Below are 20093 nucleotides of genomic sequence, written 5' to 3'. Positions count from 1 at the left end.
TTCACTCAGTGATCACTCCTGGTGGGCTCAGGGGACCAAATGGGATGCTGGAAATTGAACCCGGATCAGCCTTGTATTAGGTAAGTGCTTACTCCAGCCCCATGTTCCAGGTGAATCTAAGGTATCCTTGGGGTTGCAAACCCATGTCTGAGCCCTGAAAGGGTGACAGTTTCCCAACCTGCCCTGGTAGCAGGGTGGGGGTTGTCTAGGACTAGTTGAGGACCACATAGCGCAGAAACAAGCCTTCAAAGGTTCTTTCCTCCCAGAGTCCAAGGACCTGAGAGACCACAGCTGTGGCTCTGCTCACACATCCTCCAGCCAGGACCCAGAGTTGGGTCGCATCTCTCTCTGGCTTTGCTATCTCTTTTGTGTTGTTTTTGGGCCACACCTGGGGATGTTCAGAGGTTACTCCTGGCTCTGTGATCAGGAATCACTCCTGGCTTGAGGGATCAAGGAGATGTCAGGGATTAAACAGTCGGCCCCATGCAAGGCAAATATGCTACCCACTGTACTATCGCTCTGACTCTTGGCTTCCGTATTTCAGATCCTCCCTTATACACTTCAAACCATTTTCAGCTTTTTCACACCTGAGCACAGACACCTGACTGAGCACTGGTCCAAGCACTGTGGCAGGTGCGTGGTTTTCAACCTGCTTAGACATGACAGACTGGCAGTCTCTGGAGGGACAGTACCTACCCATAAGCAGTGAGCCAGTGAGCATGATACTCTTCAGAGCAGCTGTCTGGGGAGCTGAGGGGGTCTGAGGAGTGAGGAGGGCAGAGCTGGTGCTCAGTCACACCTGGGGCACCATCTTGGCTCAATGGCGCTGGCCCATGACCCGAGTCAGAGAGACACCAGGGAAGAACCCAAAGGAATAGCAAAGCTAGAAAGTCTGACTGGGACACAGGGAGAAAGAAACAAATTTAATCTTTCTACTAGAGATAGTTCTGAGGACAATGGCACTTTTGTGAGCTACAAGAGGAGAAAGCATTTAAATGGGAAATTTTAGGGTAGATTAGCATTTAGGATAGATTCCAAATGACAACACTCCGCTTTCTCCAGACCATGAAAAATGTAATAGATTATTTGTTGTATTAAGGGGGAAAAGAAAGGCAAGAGAAGTAGGGAGTGCAGAAATAATATTAGTAAGACAAACAGCCTAGTAAAATAATAATCCTGCCTTTGATTTAATTTAGGTTTTTAGGTCATACCTGGTGGTTCTCAGGGCCTGTTCCTGGCTCTGTGCTTGGGGTTGCTAATGGGACCATATAGTGTGCAGGAACAAGCTGCAAACGAGGGTCAGCACAGGCATGGCAAGTGCCTTACCTCCTTTACCATCTGACAGGTCCATGATCCTCCCTTTGAAAGGGTCAGTTTTAGGGCTGGAGTGATGGTACAGTGGGTAGGGCATTTGCCTTGCATGCAGCCGACTCAGGTTCAAACCCCTGCATCTCATATGGTCACCCGAGCACCATCAGAAGTAATTCCTGAGTGCAGAGCCAGGACTTACCCATGAACATTGCTGGGTGTGACCACCCCCGCCCCCCCCCCCAAAAAAAAGAAAGAAAAGAAAGGGTCAGTTTCCTCTGCCAAAATCTTCTCAAAATCTTACCTTAGGGAGAGCCTAATATTCATAAACAAATAGGAGAGGTGATTTAAAACATCTTTTGTTGAGAATCAATTATTCAAAGATCGTGACTTCATAACAGAAAAATTCCGTTGGAGGTGAGCTGGTAAGTGCCAAGATTCATTTGCTGCTCTGGTAACTTGTGGTAAGAAAAATCCATCAACAAGGAGGACCAAAATATTTCAAGCAACCTAATTGACCACTAAAGACTCCATTGTTTCCATCGCTCATGATGAATTGTAGCTGGGAAATAAAAAAGTCCTCTCTTGGGAAGGAGTACTAGGACAGTGGGTAGGGTGTTTGCCTTTCACCCAACCTTTTACTGGTTGTTGGGCTATACCTACCGATGCTTAGGGGTTACTCCCTGGCTCTGCACTCAGAAATCATTGCTGGTAGGCTCAGAGGACTATATGGAACCATCAACTGCTTCAATTGTGGTTGTGCCATTCATTGATGTTTGTTCTAATACATGTTCTAATTTTCCAAATCTTTGCCAACATGTTGGTATCAGTTTTGTTTTGCTTGATAATAACCATCCTAATGGATAGAAAGGTGGTAACTTGTGATTTTGATTTACATTTCCCTAATGATAAACTGGAGATTAATGATGCTGAACACTTTTTCCACAAGCTTATTGATGATTTGTCAATCTCCACTGGGGAAAATTCATGCTTCATGTCCTTATATATTGTGGATGCTAATTCCTTGTTAGAGATTTGATTTATAGATAGTTTCCCCATTCCATGGGTTGTACTTTTCATTCTGCCCAGAGTGTCTTTTAATAAATAATTTTTAAATTTTGGATAAAGTATAGTTTATTTTGCTTTTGTGACTTGTGGGAGTCAATCTTGCAACTGACATTTTGGTAGGACATTCTTCAGAAATTGAAGTTTTCATATTCTTAGAATCTTAAGCTTCCTAATGATAATAATAAATACTTTGGAGCCCTTAGGGTTCAAGTACTTTTCTGGGCACTTCATTATTTCATGTGTGTAGACAGCAAACATCAGATAGTTCCCAAATTTTTCTTCACAGTGTATGGGAGAGTGTACTTCCCCACGTTTCTGAAACTGAGCACCATTGCATGTGGCCCTGGTGGTCACAGCACTGGTCACCAGTACTGCTGGGCTTGGCCCTGGCACCTGGCTGGGCATTTGATCTGAGCACCACTGGCCATTCTGGACTGGGACTGGAGTATCCCTGAGTCTCTGAGCACTACCAGCTGTGGCTACTGTGAGAAAAGAAAAATGGAGAATTCCTATTCCCTGGTTGAAACTCTAGCACAAAGTACATGCATATACAAACATCTACTCTATGGTAAAGGAGTCCAAATCATACCGTGGAGATCAGAAAGTCAATTCTGTACATGGTTTTGGGGAAAGTAGACTGCAAAAGAGGGGTTAGAGCTATAGCACAGTGGGTAGGGCATTTGCCTTGCACGTGGCCGACTCAGGTTTGATTTCCAGCATCCCATATGGTCCTCTGAGCACCGCCAGGAGTAATTGCTGAGTGCAGAGCCAGGAGTAACCCCTGTGCATTGCCAGGTGTGACACAAAAAGAAAAAAAAAACACCTTGATCATTAGCACCATGCACAAAATTAACTCAGAATGGAATAAGAAAGTACATAAGCTTGCATATACCTATAGTCTGTACCTTTTAAATTAAGATTTGTTATTTTGTTTTTGGGCCACAGTTGGCTGAGCTCAGGACTTGCTCTTGGCTTTGCACTCAGGGATCATTCCTAGCAGGGCTTCGGGAACCGTATGTGGTGCCAGAGATCGAACCTGGGCTGGTCTCAGAGAAAGCAAATACCCTATCGACTGTACTATCTCTCCAGCTAATGTGTATCCTTTAAAACAAAAACAAAAAAAGATCTAAATAGTATTCATGGCATAAAGAACCATAATGTGTTTACCATTGACTCAGTGTGGGGAAGTTGGGTTGTTTTCAGCTGGAAGCTATTATGACTACAGGTGCTATAAACATTTGTATGTACCTTTGTGTAAACAAAAGTTTCATTTCTCTTGAATGAGTGCAATTGAAATTCACATAGAACAGACATACTTGGGGTTTTTTGGGTTTTGTTGTTTTTTGTTGTTGTTGTTGTTTGTTTAGGGAGGGCACCTGGGTATGTGTGTCTGTAGTTTTGTTGTTGTTTGGGGGCCACACCTGGGGCCACTCCCTGCTCTGTCCATGGGGGGTCATCCCTGTGCTGCCTGCAGGACCACATGGTGCCAGGGACTGAACCGAGGGATCCTATATGCAGAGCATGCGCTCAGGCCTCTTAGGTCATCTCTCCGGGTTTTGTGTTCTTTTCTTTCTGTGTCTGCACACTTAATTTTATAAGAAATTGCCACCTGTTTTTCAAGGTGGCTCTATCATTTTACATTCTCATTAGCAAAGTAAGAAAGACAGTTTCTCCACAGTTTTCCCAGTATTTAGTGTGTTACTACTTTTTAATCTTACTGATACATGTAGTAGTGGCTCACTGTGGTTTTATTTTTTTGTTTTTGTTTTGGGGTCACACCCAGTTGTGTTCAAGGCTTACTCCTGGCTCTGCATCCAGGGGTCACTCCTAGTGGGCTTGGGGGAATTTATGGGGTGCCGGGGATCAAACCCAGGTCAGCTGTGTGCAAGGCTAACACCTGACCTACTGTACTATCTTTCTGGCCTTTCCATGTGGTTTTAGCTTGTATTTTCCTAATGGTTAATGGCACTGAACATCTTTGCATCTGCTTATTTGCCATCAGTATAATCTCTGTGATAAAATGTCTCTCCATGACTTTACCCCATTTCCTCACAAGATTATCTACTATTACACTCTTAAGTTTGAGAGTTTTTCATAATTCTAGAATTGTTATACAAGACCAATATAAATCCTTTGTCATCAGTATTTTGCAAATGTTTTTCCCAGACCCTTAGTTATTTTTTCACCTCCTTAATAGAGGTATTCACAGAGCATATTTTCTTGTTTTACTCCTGCAGCAATGAAGACCATGAGTGTCTTAGGGTTTATTTTACGTACGAGGTATTAAGATGTTAATGCCAAAGCTGAGGTTTATCTTTAATTTATTTTTGATTTGAAGCACTGTAGTTTATAATCCTGTTAGTGACGAGTCCTGTTAACTTGTACATACGTCACTCCAACACCACACTCCCCACCAGGGAGCCCCCTGCCCTCCACCTGTGCCCCAAGAGCCCCTCCCACCACCCTCCTCCCCAGGTAAGCTCAGCTCTATAGTCTAATGCCAACAAAGGACCTCTTGCCTTGCTCCTTAAGCAGAGATTCCCAAATTTATTTGGATTACAACCCCCTTTTCAGAAAAATAAAAATCATTCAGCACCTGCCTGGAAATCTACCTTCCTTCAGCACCGAGAAAGTGTCTCTCATTTGTACCAGGGGCCAATGTAGCCTCACCCACCCCTACCCCCAGCATGGGGTGGTATAACCCACTCTGGAAATACATTTTCTTAAAGGAAAGTGTTTCACCATTAAGTATGATCTTAGCTATAAGTCTATAGTCTATAGTTGTATTTTTTTTAAAGCTGGAGTTCTACATTTATTTATTACTGGTTTACTGTCACCCTGTTGCTCATCGATTTGCTCGAGCGGGCACCAGTAACGTCTCCATCGTGAGACTTGTTGTTATGTTTTTGGCATATTGAATACGCCATGGATAGTTTGCCAGGCTCTGCAGTGCGGGCGGGATAGTCTCGTAGTTTGCTGGACCTTCCAGAGGGATGGAGAAATTTACTGTAATTTACTGGTTTACTTTAAAGGCACAAATTCATAAAAGCAAAAAAGACAAATGGGCACTGGAGGAGGTAGGTATTTGCATCAGAAAACAGAGATTGGAGGGCCAGAAGGATAGTATAATGGGTAGGGCATTTGCCTTGCACTTGACTGACCAGGGTTCAATCCATATGGTCCCCCAAGCATCGCCAGAGCAATTCCTGAGTGCAGAGACAGGAGTAACTTCTGAGCATTGCTGAGTGTGACCCAAAAAGTAAAATAATTTAAATATTAAAAATTTAAAAAAAAACTCAGACTGGGGGGAACTCTCACAGCTCAGCATTGAGCACTGAGGTCTTTGAAATTAAAACACAAGAGTAAAATGTGATGGGGGGGGAGGCCCGGAGCAATAGTACAGTGGGTAGGGAGTTTGCCTTGCACGCGGCTGAACTGGGTTCAATCCTCGGCATCCCATATGGTCCCCCAAGCACTGCCAGGAGTAATTCCTGAGTGCAGAGCCAGGAGTAACCCTTGAGCATCGCCGAGTGTGACCCAAAAAACAAAAAAAAAGAAAAAAGAAAAGAAAGAAAAATGATATGATGAGGGGTTAAAGTGATAGTCCAATGGGTAGGGCACTAGCCTTGTACCCAGCCTACCCAGGTTCAATCCCTGGAACTCCAGATGGTTCCCTGAGCCCCGCCAGGAGTGATCCCTGAGCTCAGAGCCAGGAGTAAGCCCTGGGCACAGTTGGTTGTGACCCACAAACAAACGAGCAAAAAAACCAAAAAGAGTAAAATATGATGAATCCCATCATTTTTATTGCCCAGATGAAAAGATCTCAATTATAGCAAGAGCCCCCGGCACAATTTGGTTGTTAGTGGCTGCCGTTGCTGCTTCTTGGCCTGACGGTGCCCGCTGCCCAGAGACTTCACGTCAATAACCTGCTGGATTGTGTTGTGTCACAGCAGGTGCGGTCATCCGGGTTCCTGTCCCCAAGCAGTCAAAGTGGAAAGCAAGGGATTTGAGACCCAACAGCCAAATTCAGAAAAGAGTTTATTTGTTAGAAGGGAAAAGAAGACAGAAATGCTCCTAGGTTATAGGAGGGGTCTTCTTAAGCAGGAGCCCCTCGTTTTTGTTTGTTTGTTTGTTTGTTTTTCTTTTTGGGTCACACCCGGTGATGCACAGGGGTTATTCCTGACTCTGCACTCAGGAATTACTCCTGGCGGTGCCCAGGGGACCATATGGAATGCTGGGAATCGAACCTGGGTTAGACTCGTGCAAGGCAAACGCCCTACCTGCCGTGCTATCACTCTAGCCCCTTGTTTTGTTTTTAATGCTTATTATTATGCTGAGAAAATTCACCTCAAATCCTCATTTGTTGAGCTGGTTTTTTTTTTGTTTTGCCTTTTTTTTTGAGGTGTGGGGGACACATTTCTAAAGATGCTTAGGAGTTATTCCTGGCTTTGTGCTCAGGAGTGATCCTGGACTGTGCTGGGGGAACCAGAGTCAGTCTTAACCTCTAATCCTTTCTCTGACCCCTTGTCAAGTTTTTTTTTAATCTGCTCCCAAATCCCACCCCCAGCTATCCCATTCTACTTTCTGATTGGCTACCTGTTCCATGAGCGGAGATTTAATTTTTTTGGGGGGGAGGGTGGTTATGATTGGGTTGCACCCAGTTGTGTTTAGGACTTACTCCTGGCTCTGTGCCCAGAGCTCATTCGTGGTGGTGCTCAGGAGACCCTGTGCAGTGCCGGTGTCAAACTGGGGCTGGCTCCAGGAAGGCAGGTGCCTTACTCACTATCACTCTGGCTCTGGACTTTCATCTGTTGCATAATTATGTCATTTCTCTTGATCAACCCATCCAGAGACTAAATTTGTTTGTGCTCTTCCCCACAATTCATATGTTGAAACTTTTCTGCCCCACACAACAGCATTGGGAGCCAGCCTGAGGGTTAGAGGGGACCCTAACCTGAGAGTGGGACCCTCTGACAAACTCAGTCCTTAGGATACAGCAGGAGTGAGGTGTGACCGCCAGGTCACTTTAAATCGCTTCCCATGGGAATGGTAGCCAATCAGAATAGACAATGGGATAGCTGGGGGTGGGATTTGGCAGCAGGTAAAAGGAAGTCCCGAGTCTCTGTCTCTCTCTCTGTCTCTCTGTCTCTGTCTCTGTCTGTCTAGCTGTCTGTCTGTCTGTCTCTCCTCTCTCTCTCTCTCTCTCTCTCTCTCTCAGCACATGCATTCTGGACTCTCTTCTCTCTCCAGATCAGGTATGACGGTGTTTCTAGAACTGTAAGAAATAAACATTGGTGGGGCCAGAGCGATAGTCCAGGAGATAAGGCTCTTGCCTTGCATGCAGCTGACCCTGGCTTGATCCCTGATACCCTATATAGTCCCCTGTGCCCCAGCAAGGGTCATTCTGAGCACAAAGCCACGGAGTAGCTCCTGAGCATTGCTGAGTACAGCTCGAAAACCAAAAGAAAAGAAAAAAAAAGCAACAAGCATTGGGTAAGCCCCCAGTCTATGCTATCACAGCCCAAGCCTGCTGCCAACTATTGATGGGATGACACTGGCTGTTCTTTAAGCTAGATTCCCCTTGCACAGGGTACGTGATTTGATATTTTACACACAGCTGGTTTTGATGGAAACATGGGCTAAATGAAGACTGGGGCATAGCTGCTCAGCCGCACCCCAATTCTCATCAGAAAACAAACCTGAGTCATTATAGCCTAGGAGAAAGAAACGAAAAGAGGGAATGTGAAGGGGTTCCAAGTTCCCCCTCAGCCCCAGCCCCAGGCCAGCGGCCCGCAATTCCTCTGCTTTGAGGTCCTGTCATTTGTCAGCATGCCCAGGAAGGCGGATGGGGGACACGCTGATGGCCTGACAACGGTTTGAAAGCAGCCACCCTCTGACGCACGTGTGTAGGGATTTAAATGCCGACACCCAGTGCTGCCAGGATATCATAATGTCTCCTCTAGGGAGGTTAAGACCTGTGAAAATGGATGGGTTTAGGGGTTTCCCCGCTGCACTTTAATCAGGGTTATAAAAATGCATCCCTGTCTAGTTAGAAGCTTCAATTTGATGTCGAAATTGCTGAGGTTACAGAGGACAAGCATCACAGACCAGGCGGGTGGGCAGTGGTGGAGGATTTGCTGACTGAAGGCCCAGGTACTAGACAGACCTCTCGCCCCCCCCCCCCAGGCCTGTCCAGGGCTGGAGAGAGGGAGGGAACCCTGGGCCTGCCTGCACGCCCTGAAGCCCCGTACAAAGGAGGGATGTCAGGCCCGGAAAGAGGCCCTGAGGAGCAAGGCGATGCTCCCCGGAATTCCCCAGAAGCAGAGAGTGAGGGGGGCAGATAACTAAGAGACTTGGGGCTACTTGTTGACCCACATGTCCCAACAGCCTCAACAACTCTGTTTCAAGACCAGGGCCAGAAGGATCGTTCTGCGGTTTGGAAGCCTGCACCATGAGCTGGGGGAGAAGGCGGTTGGGATGGAGAAGGGACCACTAAGTCAATGATGGCTGGACTGCACAGATTCCATAATTTGCAGACATTTGAACTCTGAGCCCGAGGCCGGAGCGATAGCACAGCGGGTAGGGCGTTTGCCTTGCACGCGGCCGACCCGGGTTCGATCCCCGGCATCCCATATGGTCCCCCAAGCACCGCCAGGAGTAATTCCTGAGTGCAGAGCCAGGAGTAACCCCTGAGCATCGCTGGGTGTGACCCAAAAAGCAAAAAAAAAAAAAAAAGAAAAAAAAAAAAGAAAATGTCATTAGAATGTCATCCTAGGGGCTTGGACCTATAGCACAGTGGGTAGGGCATTTGCCTTGCACTCGGCCAACCCGGGTTCGATTCCCAGCATCTCATATGGTCCCCTGAGCACCACCAGGAGTAATTCCTAAGTGCATGAGCCAGGAGTAACCCTGTGCATCACCAGGTGTGACCCAAAAAGAAAAATAAAGTAGAATGTCATCCTGTAATCACACAAGGCTCAGGGGCTTTGGGACCTCTGAGGAACAACCCAGCTCAAGCCACACTGTGGGAGCATGGCTGGTGCACATGGTGGGACAGCAAGGGGAACGCCAATAAATTATGTCCAGCAGCAGCAGTTCGGGGTACGCTGGCCAATTTTACAGCCAACAAGCAGCACATTTGTTTCTGCTTTCCTCGTGGACCCCATTCTTGTCATTCTTTACATTCCCCCTGGGAACCACCTGTAACGCTCTGCTGGGTTCCTCACTCACCGACCAGGTAGATGAAAGGCTTCCCGCTCAGAAGCCACAGCGCCTGTCAGATTCCTCTGATGGTTTCTGCTGATAAACTACCCCAAAAAAGGCCCCTGTTTTCCTGGGCGAGGTTTTCTTCCCACAGGGGGATGCCTGAGTTGCAAGCTGCGGGAGAAATGTAAAGCAGGCTGGCTGGCCTGGTGGGACCCGGAAGGGTTCACATCAGGGGCCACAGGAGCCTGCAGGGGTGCCAGCCCTGGCTAGCTGGCTTGCTCGGGGTGAGGCTTCCAGGCTCACAGGAACCCTGGGAAGTCCTGGGGAGTCAGAGGCAGAGACTTTCTGGCCAGCAGGAGCCCAGGTGAGCCTGTGTGACCTCAGCCCTCCCCTAGGAGGGTGTGCACCAGCTTCTAGGGGGGCAATTCTGCTCTTGCTGACACAGGGCCGCAGGCACCCACAGGCTCAAACCCTGTGGTTCCACTGGGAGGGCAGCCCCACACACATAAGCACCGAGGGCTAGGTGAGTTGCTGCTGTCCACTTTGGAAGGGCAGAAGATGGGCACAGTTGTGAGGTCTGGCACTAGGATTAAGTCAGTCATATTTCTCTGAGCGAAGCTGAGGAGGATGTGCGCTTCATCAGAGTCCTCCAAAAATATAGGACTTCATGGGAACATAAAGGGCGTGCTTCTGTTTACACTCACAGGCATGAAAGATCTGGGTGGGGGGGAGTGCAAAGATACGGCCACAAAGGCCTTCCAGGGGGAGAGCACAGTAGTGGGGAGGGGCTACTTTCTGCCTTAGAACCATGGGAGTGGGGCCAGAGCAATAGTACAGCAGATAGGGCATTTGCCTTGCACACGGCTGACCCAGTTTGGGCCCCAGCATCCCATACGGTTCCCTGAGCACCACCAGGAGTGATTCCTAACTGCAGAGCCAGGACTAACCCGAGTATGACCCAAAAAGCAAAAAAAAAAAAAAAAGAATCAAGCCAGTGTGTGAACTAGTCAATGCATTAAACAAACAAACAAAAACATGTTCATGGGGCTGGAGTGCTAGCATAGCGGGTAGGGTGTTTGCCTTGCATGAGGCCGACCCGGGTTCAATTCCCAGCATCCCATGTGGTCCCCTGAGCACCGCCAGGAGTAATTCCTGAGTACAAAGCCAGGAGTAACCCCTGAGCATCGCCAGGTGTGACCCAAAAAGCAAACAAAAAAAAACTATAAGAAAACAAAAAAAAACATGTTCATGCCTTGCATGCCTTTATAAACAAAGGTTGGAGTTTTCTGGAATAAGCATGCGCCCTATAATATATTCTCTTATGGAGGAGAGCAGTTAGGCCACAGTTCTTGGTGCTCACTGGCTATTCCTGGCTCTGTGGTGAGGACTGGCCACCGGTTTCCGGTTCAGGAGACCATTTGCAGTGTAGGTGAAGGAGCAAGGGTTGGCAGAAGCAGTGGTCTGCAAGGCAAGGTCTGATGTCCTGGATTCTTCCTCTCGGGCCGTAACACATTCCCTCAAGTGAACACTGTCACTTTCCCAACAATGAAGTATGTGTTCCTCCCACCGTCACCCACTTTTGGGGGGGATGAGGGAGGACAAGCAGCTGTCAAGAAAGGACTTTGTGCCTCCAGACTGGCAAACACAAGTTCAAACCTACAAACACTGAGAAATTCTAAGAGTAACTCACAGCTGTAGCATGAAACACAAAGCATCTAACAACAAATAAAAGATCTTTGGTTTCCACTGCGCCTGTTTCCTGAGAAGCAGGCTTCATAGACCAGCTCCTATCCTCCACCTTCTCCCTCCCCATTCCAGAAGTTTTGCCCTCCCCATGCCCCCCTAAAAAAAGAAAAAAGAATTAAGAGCAACAAGTCCAGGCAGGAACAGTAGCAAGTTTACTCTTTGCAAAGCCTGTTCTTGCTACATTTGTTGGGGAAGATATAACTTAATTAAAAAAACTATTATTGAGGTAAAGTGGCTTACAAACTGGTGTTAATGTTCATGAGTTTTATAGTTTGTTTTGCTTTTTTTTGTTTTGTTTTGTTTTGTTTTGTGACCACACCTGTTGGTCCTCAGGATTCTGTGCTCAGGGATTGGCAGTGCCCAGGGGTTACTCCCAGTTCTGTGCTCGGGGGCAGGGTCACTCCTAGAGATGCTCAGGGCACCCTGTAATGAGAGGGGTAAAATCTGGGTTTCTGCATGCTGAGCTTGTGCCGCCTCCTTTGCGCTCTCTCTCGATCCCTGTTCCTACAGTTTCTCTTGCAGAAAAGTCATGTTGCATTTGGCCTTTTGTTTCTGGCTTCAAATGTTTAATACCTTTTGAGATTATTTCAGATTGTTTCCCTGTATCGAATACCTGTTCCTGGGGCTGGAGCCATAGACAGAGGGCAAGGCATTTGCCTTACATGCAACCGACCCAAATACAATCCCCAGCATCCCATAAGGTCTCCTGAGCACTACCAGGAGTAATTCCTGAGTGCAGAGCCAGAAGTAACCCTGAGTATTGCCGGGTGTGACTCAAAAAAAAAAAAAAAAAAAACACCAATCCAAATCCCAACCCCTCCCTCAAAACCCAGATCCCCTGTCCCTTTAAATGTTTTCTAAGGGGCTGGAGCGATAGCACAGCGGGTTGGGCGTTTGCCTTGCACGCGGCCGACCCGGGTTCGATCCCCGGCATCCCATATGGTCCCCTGAGCACCACCAGGAGTAATTCCTGAGTGCAGAGCCAGGAGTAACCCCTGTGCATCGCCAGGTGTGACCCAAAAAGCAAAAAAAAAAATAAATAAAAAATAAATAAATAAAATAATAAAAAAAAAAATAAAAAATAAATGTTTTCTAATGTTGTGGGGGCCTCCCAAGCAAAGCTCAGGAGGCCTACAGGGCCACTGGCAGAGACATGACCGGCTGGATCATACGCTGGCAATGCTCAGGGGACCATGCAGTGCCAGGGTCTGAAGCTGGGGCCTCGCACAAGGAAGTTCCAGGCTTTTTTTTTTAATTCTCTTTTTGGGTCACACCCAGTGATGCACAGGGGTTATTCCTGGCTCATGCACTCAGGAATTACTCCTGGTGGTGCTCTGGGGACCATATGGGATGCTGGGAATCGAACCCAAGTCGGCTGCATGCAAGGCAAATGCCCTACCCACTGTGCCATTGCTCCAGCCCAAGCCCCAGGCTTTGAGCTGTTTCCTCACCCCATCAGTCCGTCTGTCTGTTCATTTTAACTGACAAACAGCATTCCCCAGTTCGTTTCTCAATTCAGCCGGTGGTGCTAGTGTAGCTTACTTCTAGGAACTGGCTAGGGCCAATTGTGGAGCTTGTCAGTTTAGATTTTCAGGCTAGGCCAGCAGTGTGTGGTCAATGGGAAAGAAGACCCCTTCCATTTTGTTTTTTGGGGGAGGACCACACCTGGTGATACTCAGGGCTTACTCTTGGCTTTGTGCTCAGGGATCACTCCCAGTGGGCTTGGGGGACTGTATGGGGCACCAGGGATCAAACCCAGGTCAGCCGTGTGCAAGGCCAATGCCCTATTCGGGGTACTATGGCTCTAGCTTCCAGGGACCTACCATTTTTACCGAGGTAGCAGGATTTAGAATACTATTACTGATAGTTGCGTTCCTCACTGCAATACCACACCCATCCCCAGAGGGCCAGCTTCACTCGACCAATGTCGGGAGAACCACTCTCTTGGGGGATTCCCAAGGAAGGGGTGAACCCCACCGCTTCCCTCCCAGGTAAACTCACTTTTGTGGACCAACTCTCCAGGTCTGTTACTTTGGGCCGCCGAGTGAGAGGTGGTTCTGTATCTGTTCCTCTCCTCAGACTCCACTCAGCACGGACCCTCCAGTTCCATCCACAGAGCAGCAAATAGTAAGATTTTGCTTGTTCTTATAGCTGAGTAGTACTCCATTGTGTAGATAGCCCACAATTTCTTTACCCAATCATCTGTTCCTGAGCACTTGGGCTGTGTCCAAGCTCAAAGCCAGTCCAAGCTGGCAGAAATCTCTTTTCCTCACCTAAGGTGATTTCTGTTCCTCTAAGGAAGGTCTCATCCATATTACAGACTATAATTTCCCTAATGCAAAGCTGATGGATTTAAATGCTGGTCTCATCTAAAATATGACTCTAAATACATATCTGGAGATTGTGGCCAAGCCAAGTTAAAACAGAAAATTAACCGTTACCAAAAAAAATCACAAAGATTTGATCCTGTTTCCTTTTAGAAGCTTTATAGCTTCCATTCGGACATTTAGAGCTCAAAACTATATTGAATTGATATTGATTTGAGGTACAAGGTAACAATTCTGGTCCATTTATTTGCTAAATGGATGTTCAACTGTTCCAGTCACATTGGTTTCAAAGTCTGATCTTTACTTGCTGCACTATTTTGTCAAAAACCAAATGATCCATATGTGTATAGGTCTGTTTATGGTGTCCCAATTTGTGTTGCAAAATATATATATAAATTATTGAGATAACACTGATTTACTAGAGTATAAATACAGTGTTTTTTGTTTGTTGGTCGGTTGATTTGGGTTTGGGGAGGTCATACCCAGTGATGCCCAGGGGTTATTCCTGGCTCTGTACTCAGAAATCACTCTTGACAGGGGACCATATAGGATGCTGGAGACTGAACTTGGGTCTGCCGCGCAAGCATCCTTCCTGCTGTACTAGCGTATAAATATGTCTTAGAGGTATAATGTTGCCATATCACACCCATCACCAAGCTGCTAATATTCCTGCCAGCATCAAGTCCACAAACCTTTTCCCTTCCTCTCTCATATGGACAACATCAGTAGAGGGATTTGTTTTTGTTAGATATTGCCCACTGCAAACCCAACCGAAACAAACAAACAAAAAAGGGGACTCGAGAAGGGACATCTCCAAGAAAAGAATAAATATGTGACAGGTGTGGTGCAATCATGGAAAATTATATTAAGAACTGTTTTACTGGAGGTTTGCGGAGGAGATAAAACATTTATAATTTGGAATAAAAATAAACAAATGAAAAGTCAAGGCAATTATCAACTCTTAGAAAAACAGCGAGTTGTATAAAAATGGAATCGTAATCATAGTCCAATTCTTGGCTCACCAATAAAGAGCATTTACATAATCACACTAATTATGGATCTGCTCAAGAACTGTGATATAACAAAGAGAATGTGGAGAGCAATAGATGATTTCCAAATAATTCTATGTCTAAAATGAACCTCTCACTCCCACGTCCTCTTTCTTAGCCTGGTATTCAAACTGGGCATCCAATACAGTGGTCAATGGCCATAAATAACACTTAATGAACTAAATTTCAATTTTAAAATTTAATTCATCAATTACACTTGTCACATTCCAAGTACTCAAGTGCCACATGCAGTTACTCTATTAGCACAGATATAGGCCATCTGGGCTGGGGAGAGCTCGATGCGGAGGCCTTTGGCTCAATGCCTGGCACAGCCTGGTCCCCTGGGCACCGTTGGGTGGTCCAGACTGAAGTAAGTAAGAGTGGGGGCACCAGGGATGTCTCTTCAAAGAGACTCAGGCGAAAGATCTAACATATCTGAACATTCAGAGAGAAAATTAGCACAACTCAGGAGGAACTTGTAAGATGACTAGCAAGAGAGAGAGAGAGAGAGGGAAAGAGAGAGAGTGGGAGAGAGAGGGAAGAAAAGTGCCTGCCATAGAGGCAGGTAGAAAAAGGTGAGATGTGAGCGCAGGAGGGTGCCGGGAGGGAAACTGGGGATATCTGCGTGGGAAATGTACACTGGTGAAGGGCTGGGTATTAGAGCATTGTATAACTGAAACCTCATCATGAACAACTTTGTAACTGTGAAAAAAAGATAATTGAACTTAAATAGAAAGAAAGAAAGAAAAAAAAAACTGAGTAGTGATAGACAAAAATCAAGAAAACAAATTAAGGACAATCAACAGCAGCACACAATTATTACCAAGAAAAGGAAACATAATAATAATAATAGCCACTACACAGCATATTCATGGATGTCATAAATGGGCTAAAATAACATAAAGGGTCTGGGGCTGGGGGCTGGAGCAATAGCACAGCGGGTAGGGCGCTTGCCTTGCACGCGGCCAACCCAGGCTGACCCAGGTTCGAATCCCAGCATCCCATATGGTCCCCTGAGCACCGCCAGGGGTAATTCCTGAGTGTAGAACCAGGAGTAACCCCTGTGCATTGCTGGGTGTGACCCAAAAAGCAAAAAAAAAAAAAAAAAAAAAGGGTCTGGGGCTGACAACCAGCTAGCTGGAGGAAAGGTAGAGGGAGTGGCCCTCCAGGCCTAGTAAAAAATTAATAAATAATGTAAGGATTGAATACCAATATCACCTAAGTTATGATCTCACGCTAATGAGGGAGGTAGAAATGCATGTGTGAGAAAAGGAGAGGAAAAAGGGTAAATCTTCAGCCCTCAGTTTTCATAGGGTTAAGCCAACAGACAATGCCTTAAATGGAAAAATGAAGAATCAAAATCTGAACAACATCATAATGTCATTTACAGATGTAAATACAAAAAGGATACGTCAAGAGAGTTGAAAGTCCTTTCTTATGGAGAAAATGAGAGGCATACAGTGAAAAACATGACACTGATCTATGTGTGTTTATAATGCAGACACACTGTTTACAATTAATATTAGGGCCCAGAGTGGCAGTACAATTGGTCGGGCATTTGCCTTACATGCAACAGCCTGGGTTCAATCCCCAACAGCCCATGTGGTCCTCTGAGCCTGCCAGGAATGAGCCCTAAGTGCAGAGCCAGGACTAAGCCCTAAGCACTGCTGGGTGTGGCCCCCAAACAAACAACAAATATAAAAATATTTTTTAAATTAACAAGTAACATACAGATTTTAATCAGAAATCCAGAGTGAGTGAGTGAGAGAGAGAGAGAGAGTGCTCAATAGGCCAAGCACAACTTTGCATACAGAAGATCTAGTTTTGGGGCTGGAGCAATAGCACAGCGGATAGGGCGTTTGCCTTGCACGCGGCTGACCCGGGTTTGATTCCCAGCATCCCATATGGTCCCCTGAGCACTTCCAGGGGTGATTCCTGACTGCAGAGCCAGGAGTAACCGCTGTGCATCGCCAGGTGTGACCCAAAAAGCAAAAATACTCCAAACAAACAGAAGATCTAGTTTTGATCCCCAGAAACACATGGTCTCCTGAGCACAGAGTTCTCAGGGTCCCCTGGACTCAAACCCCACTCCCCTCCACTGGCCACAATAAATAAATAAATAAAAAGAAGTATGGAGCAAACTGCCAGAGGAAACAGAAACAGGATTTGTAGAATTGATTCTTCAGGAGAGCAGAATAGGGATAAGTAAGAGGACATCTGGCTTTGTATTTATACATATATATATGGAGAGGGAGATACAGAGACCAGTTTGGGGGCCACACTCAGTGGTGCTAAGGTCTCACTCCTGGCTCTGCACTCAGGGATTACCCTTGGCAGGGCTTAGGGAACCATAGAGGGTGCCGGGGATCAAGCAGGGGCCAGCCTTGTGCAAATACCTAACCCCTATGCTATTTATACTATTTCTCTGCCCCCTATATATGTTATTTGAACATATATATGTGTATATACATATATATATACATATATATATGTGAGGGGCCACAGCAAAAATATATTTGCTTTTTTGGGTCACACCCAGAGATGCTCAGGAATTACTCTGGCTCTGCACTCAGGAATTACTCCTGGCAGTGCTCAGGGGATCTTATGGGGTGCCAGGGATCAAACCCAGGTTGGCCGCGAGCAAGACAAATCCCCTACCCACTGTACTATGGCTCTGGTTCCCCACACCTATATATACATATATATACACACATATGTGTGTATTTATTTATTTATTTTGCTTTTTGGGTCACACCCAGCGATGCTCAGGGGTTACTCCTGGCTTTGCACTCAGGAATTACTTCTGATGGTGCTCAGGGGACCATATGGAATGCTGGGAATTAAACCCAGGTAGGCTGCACGCAAGGCAAATGCCTATCGCCCTATATATTTTTTCCTTTTTTTTTTTTTATTGAATCACCATGTGGAAAGTTACAAAGCTTTCAGGCTTAAGTCTCAGTTACACGATGCTCGAACACCCATCCCTTCACCAGTGCACATATTCCACCACCAAGAACCACAGTAAACCTCCCCCCCACCCCCAGCTCCCCAACCCCCCACCCTGCCTGTGTAGTTGATAAATTTCACTTTACTTTCTCTTTACTTTGACTATATTCAATATTTCAATGAAAAACTCACTATTATTGTTTGGAGTTTCCCCCCTCAAAGTCGGACCTGCTGGAAAGGAAGCATTTGATAATTTGTTTTCCATTGCTGAGAATGAAGAGATATGAGGTTGTGTGGCCACAATAGCGGCCGCGAAGTTTTGGATTTCTATATTTTAGTATTTCAGTAGCTAAGTCCTATATATTTTAATAAGGGTCACACCCAGAGGTTCTCAGGCCTGCCCTGAGGCCAGAGGGTAGTGCAGGTCTTGGGGACCAGCAGTGCTAGGGTAGACGGTGCTGGGAGGCCATGTCATGACCCAGCTCAGAGTTCACACTCTCTGGGTGCAGGAGGCATACTTCACACTTCTAGGCCCAGCCCAAGCCCAAGGACATTCCGCCTTTGAACTTGGGGTTTTATCCCAGCAAAACATGCACTTTTCCTTGCTTATGCCAATTTATTTATTGATTGGTTTTTGGGCCACACTTGGCTGTGCTCAGAATTTATTCCTGATTCTACACTCAGGGATCACTCCTGGTGGTACTGGGGGACCATATGGGATGGTGGGACTAAACCCAGGTTGGCTGGGTGCAAGGCAAATGCCCTACTTGCTGTACTATCGCTCCAGCCTCACACCTACTCTTTTAAAGTGCCTCTATGCTTGCATTACTTGGGTAATAAAGCTATCAAAAATAAAGTGAATGGGGTGGGGTGGGGGGTTGCAGGAGGGAAACTGGGGAGATTGGTGGTGGGAAATGTACACTGGTGAAAGGAGACATGTTGGAACATTACATGACTGAAACCCAATCATGAACGACCTAGTAACTGTGTATATCACTGTAACTGTGTATATCAATTAAAAAAATTTAAATAAAATAAAAAATGATCGAGGACAGGACTCAAAAGGCTGAGTACCTGCTCTGCAGGCAGGTCTGGGTCCAGCCCTAACACCCAAGCACCCTCAGAAGCACCCCTGAGCAGAAGGAAGGAAGGAAGGAAGGAAGGAAGGAAGGAAGGAAGGAAGGAAGGAAGGAAGGAAGGAAGGAAGGAAGGAAGGAAGGAAGGAAGGAAGGAAGGAAGGAAGGAAGGAAGGAAGGAAGATATGAGCTGGCTGACCTTAGTTACAGGTAGTCAGCAATTCAGAGGCTCAGAGTTGTACCTGACAGGGACATTCCCCCTTCCCCACAGCCCTGCAGCTAGATTCTGAGGATGCAGATGTGCCACTTGACAAAACCCAGAGCGAGTTACTAAACGGGGCCTCAATTTCCTCATCTCTAAAATGGAGGTGAGAAAAGACTCCTGGAGGATGACCAAGCGCAGGGAGCACCCGGGGGAGCTCCATAAGCATTCACCGCCGGCGCCTCAGCCTTCACTTTCAGCGCCACTCTGCCAGGCTGCCACCTGGTTTTGCCCAGCCTGCTCCCTCAGCCTTTTCTTTAGTGTCTTGTCCATAGCACTGGCCTCTGGCCACTGTGTTCTCTCTTCTACCCCAGTGTTATCTGCCAATGAGGGTAAGCAATGCTCTCAGACAAAAGTGCTCTCAGACGGGCCCAGAAGAGCCCAGCCTGCAGGTGTATGGCTCAGCTGTCAGCTTGGTGGCCCACGGATGGGAGCACGATGCTGAGCATGGCCGGGGGCTGCCCCGTGCTCAAGCTGGTCCTCCTCCCTAGCAGGGGTGTCTCAGGGATCATCACGAAGGTGCTTGGGCCATTAGGGTTTTGTGCCTCTTCCCACCCCTGCCTGCCCCATTCCATTCAGTTAAAGAAGTCGTTGAGGAAACACCAAACTATAATTTTATTGACTGCCAAAGGCTAATTAACAAGTTTCTTGTTAAAAGATAGAAATGAAAGCTTTTTAGTTTTGTTTTTGGACCACAACTAGCTATGCTCAGGGCTTCTTTTTTTTTGGGGGGGGGGTCACACTTGGCGATACTCAGGGCTGAATCCTGGCTCTGCACTCAGGAATCACTCCTGGTGGTGCTTGGGGGACCATATGGGATGCTGGGAATCGAACCTGGGTCGGTCGCGTGCAAGGCAAATGCTCTACCCACTGTACTATCACTCCAGCCCTGCTCAGGGCTTCTTATCTCAGGGCTCACTCCCAGGCTAGCTGTTGGGGGACTATCAGTGATACCTCCCAGTCAGCTGGGTGCAAAGCAAGTGCCTAAGCCACTGAACTATCTCCCTGGACCCGAAATGAAAGGACTTTTTTGGTTTGGCTTTGTTAACCCTGCAATGTTCAGGGTTAATTGGACCTGCACTCAGGAATTACTTGTGGCTGTGTT

The 20093-nt window shown here is 46.6% G+C and overlaps 1 protein-coding gene across 9 annotated transcripts in view; it reads right to left on the bottom strand.

Annotated features, from left to right (window-relative positions):
• ANKRD6 (ankyrin repeat domain 6) overlaps positions 1–20093 on the bottom strand; it is a 197444-nt gene that overhangs the window by 46876 nt on the left and 130475 nt on the right. The gene's annotated exons all lie outside the window — the stretch shown is intronic.

The sequence above is a fragment of the Sorex araneus genome, chromosome 4, assembly GCF_027595985.1.
Source record: "Sorex araneus isolate mSorAra2 chromosome 4, mSorAra2.pri, whole genome shotgun sequence".
In the NCBI taxonomy this organism is placed as follows: domain Eukaryota; kingdom Metazoa; phylum Chordata; class Mammalia; order Eulipotyphla; family Soricidae; genus Sorex; species Sorex araneus.
Note: the sequence above shows the minus strand (reverse complement) of the source record. Positions and strands in the feature narration are given on the sequence as shown.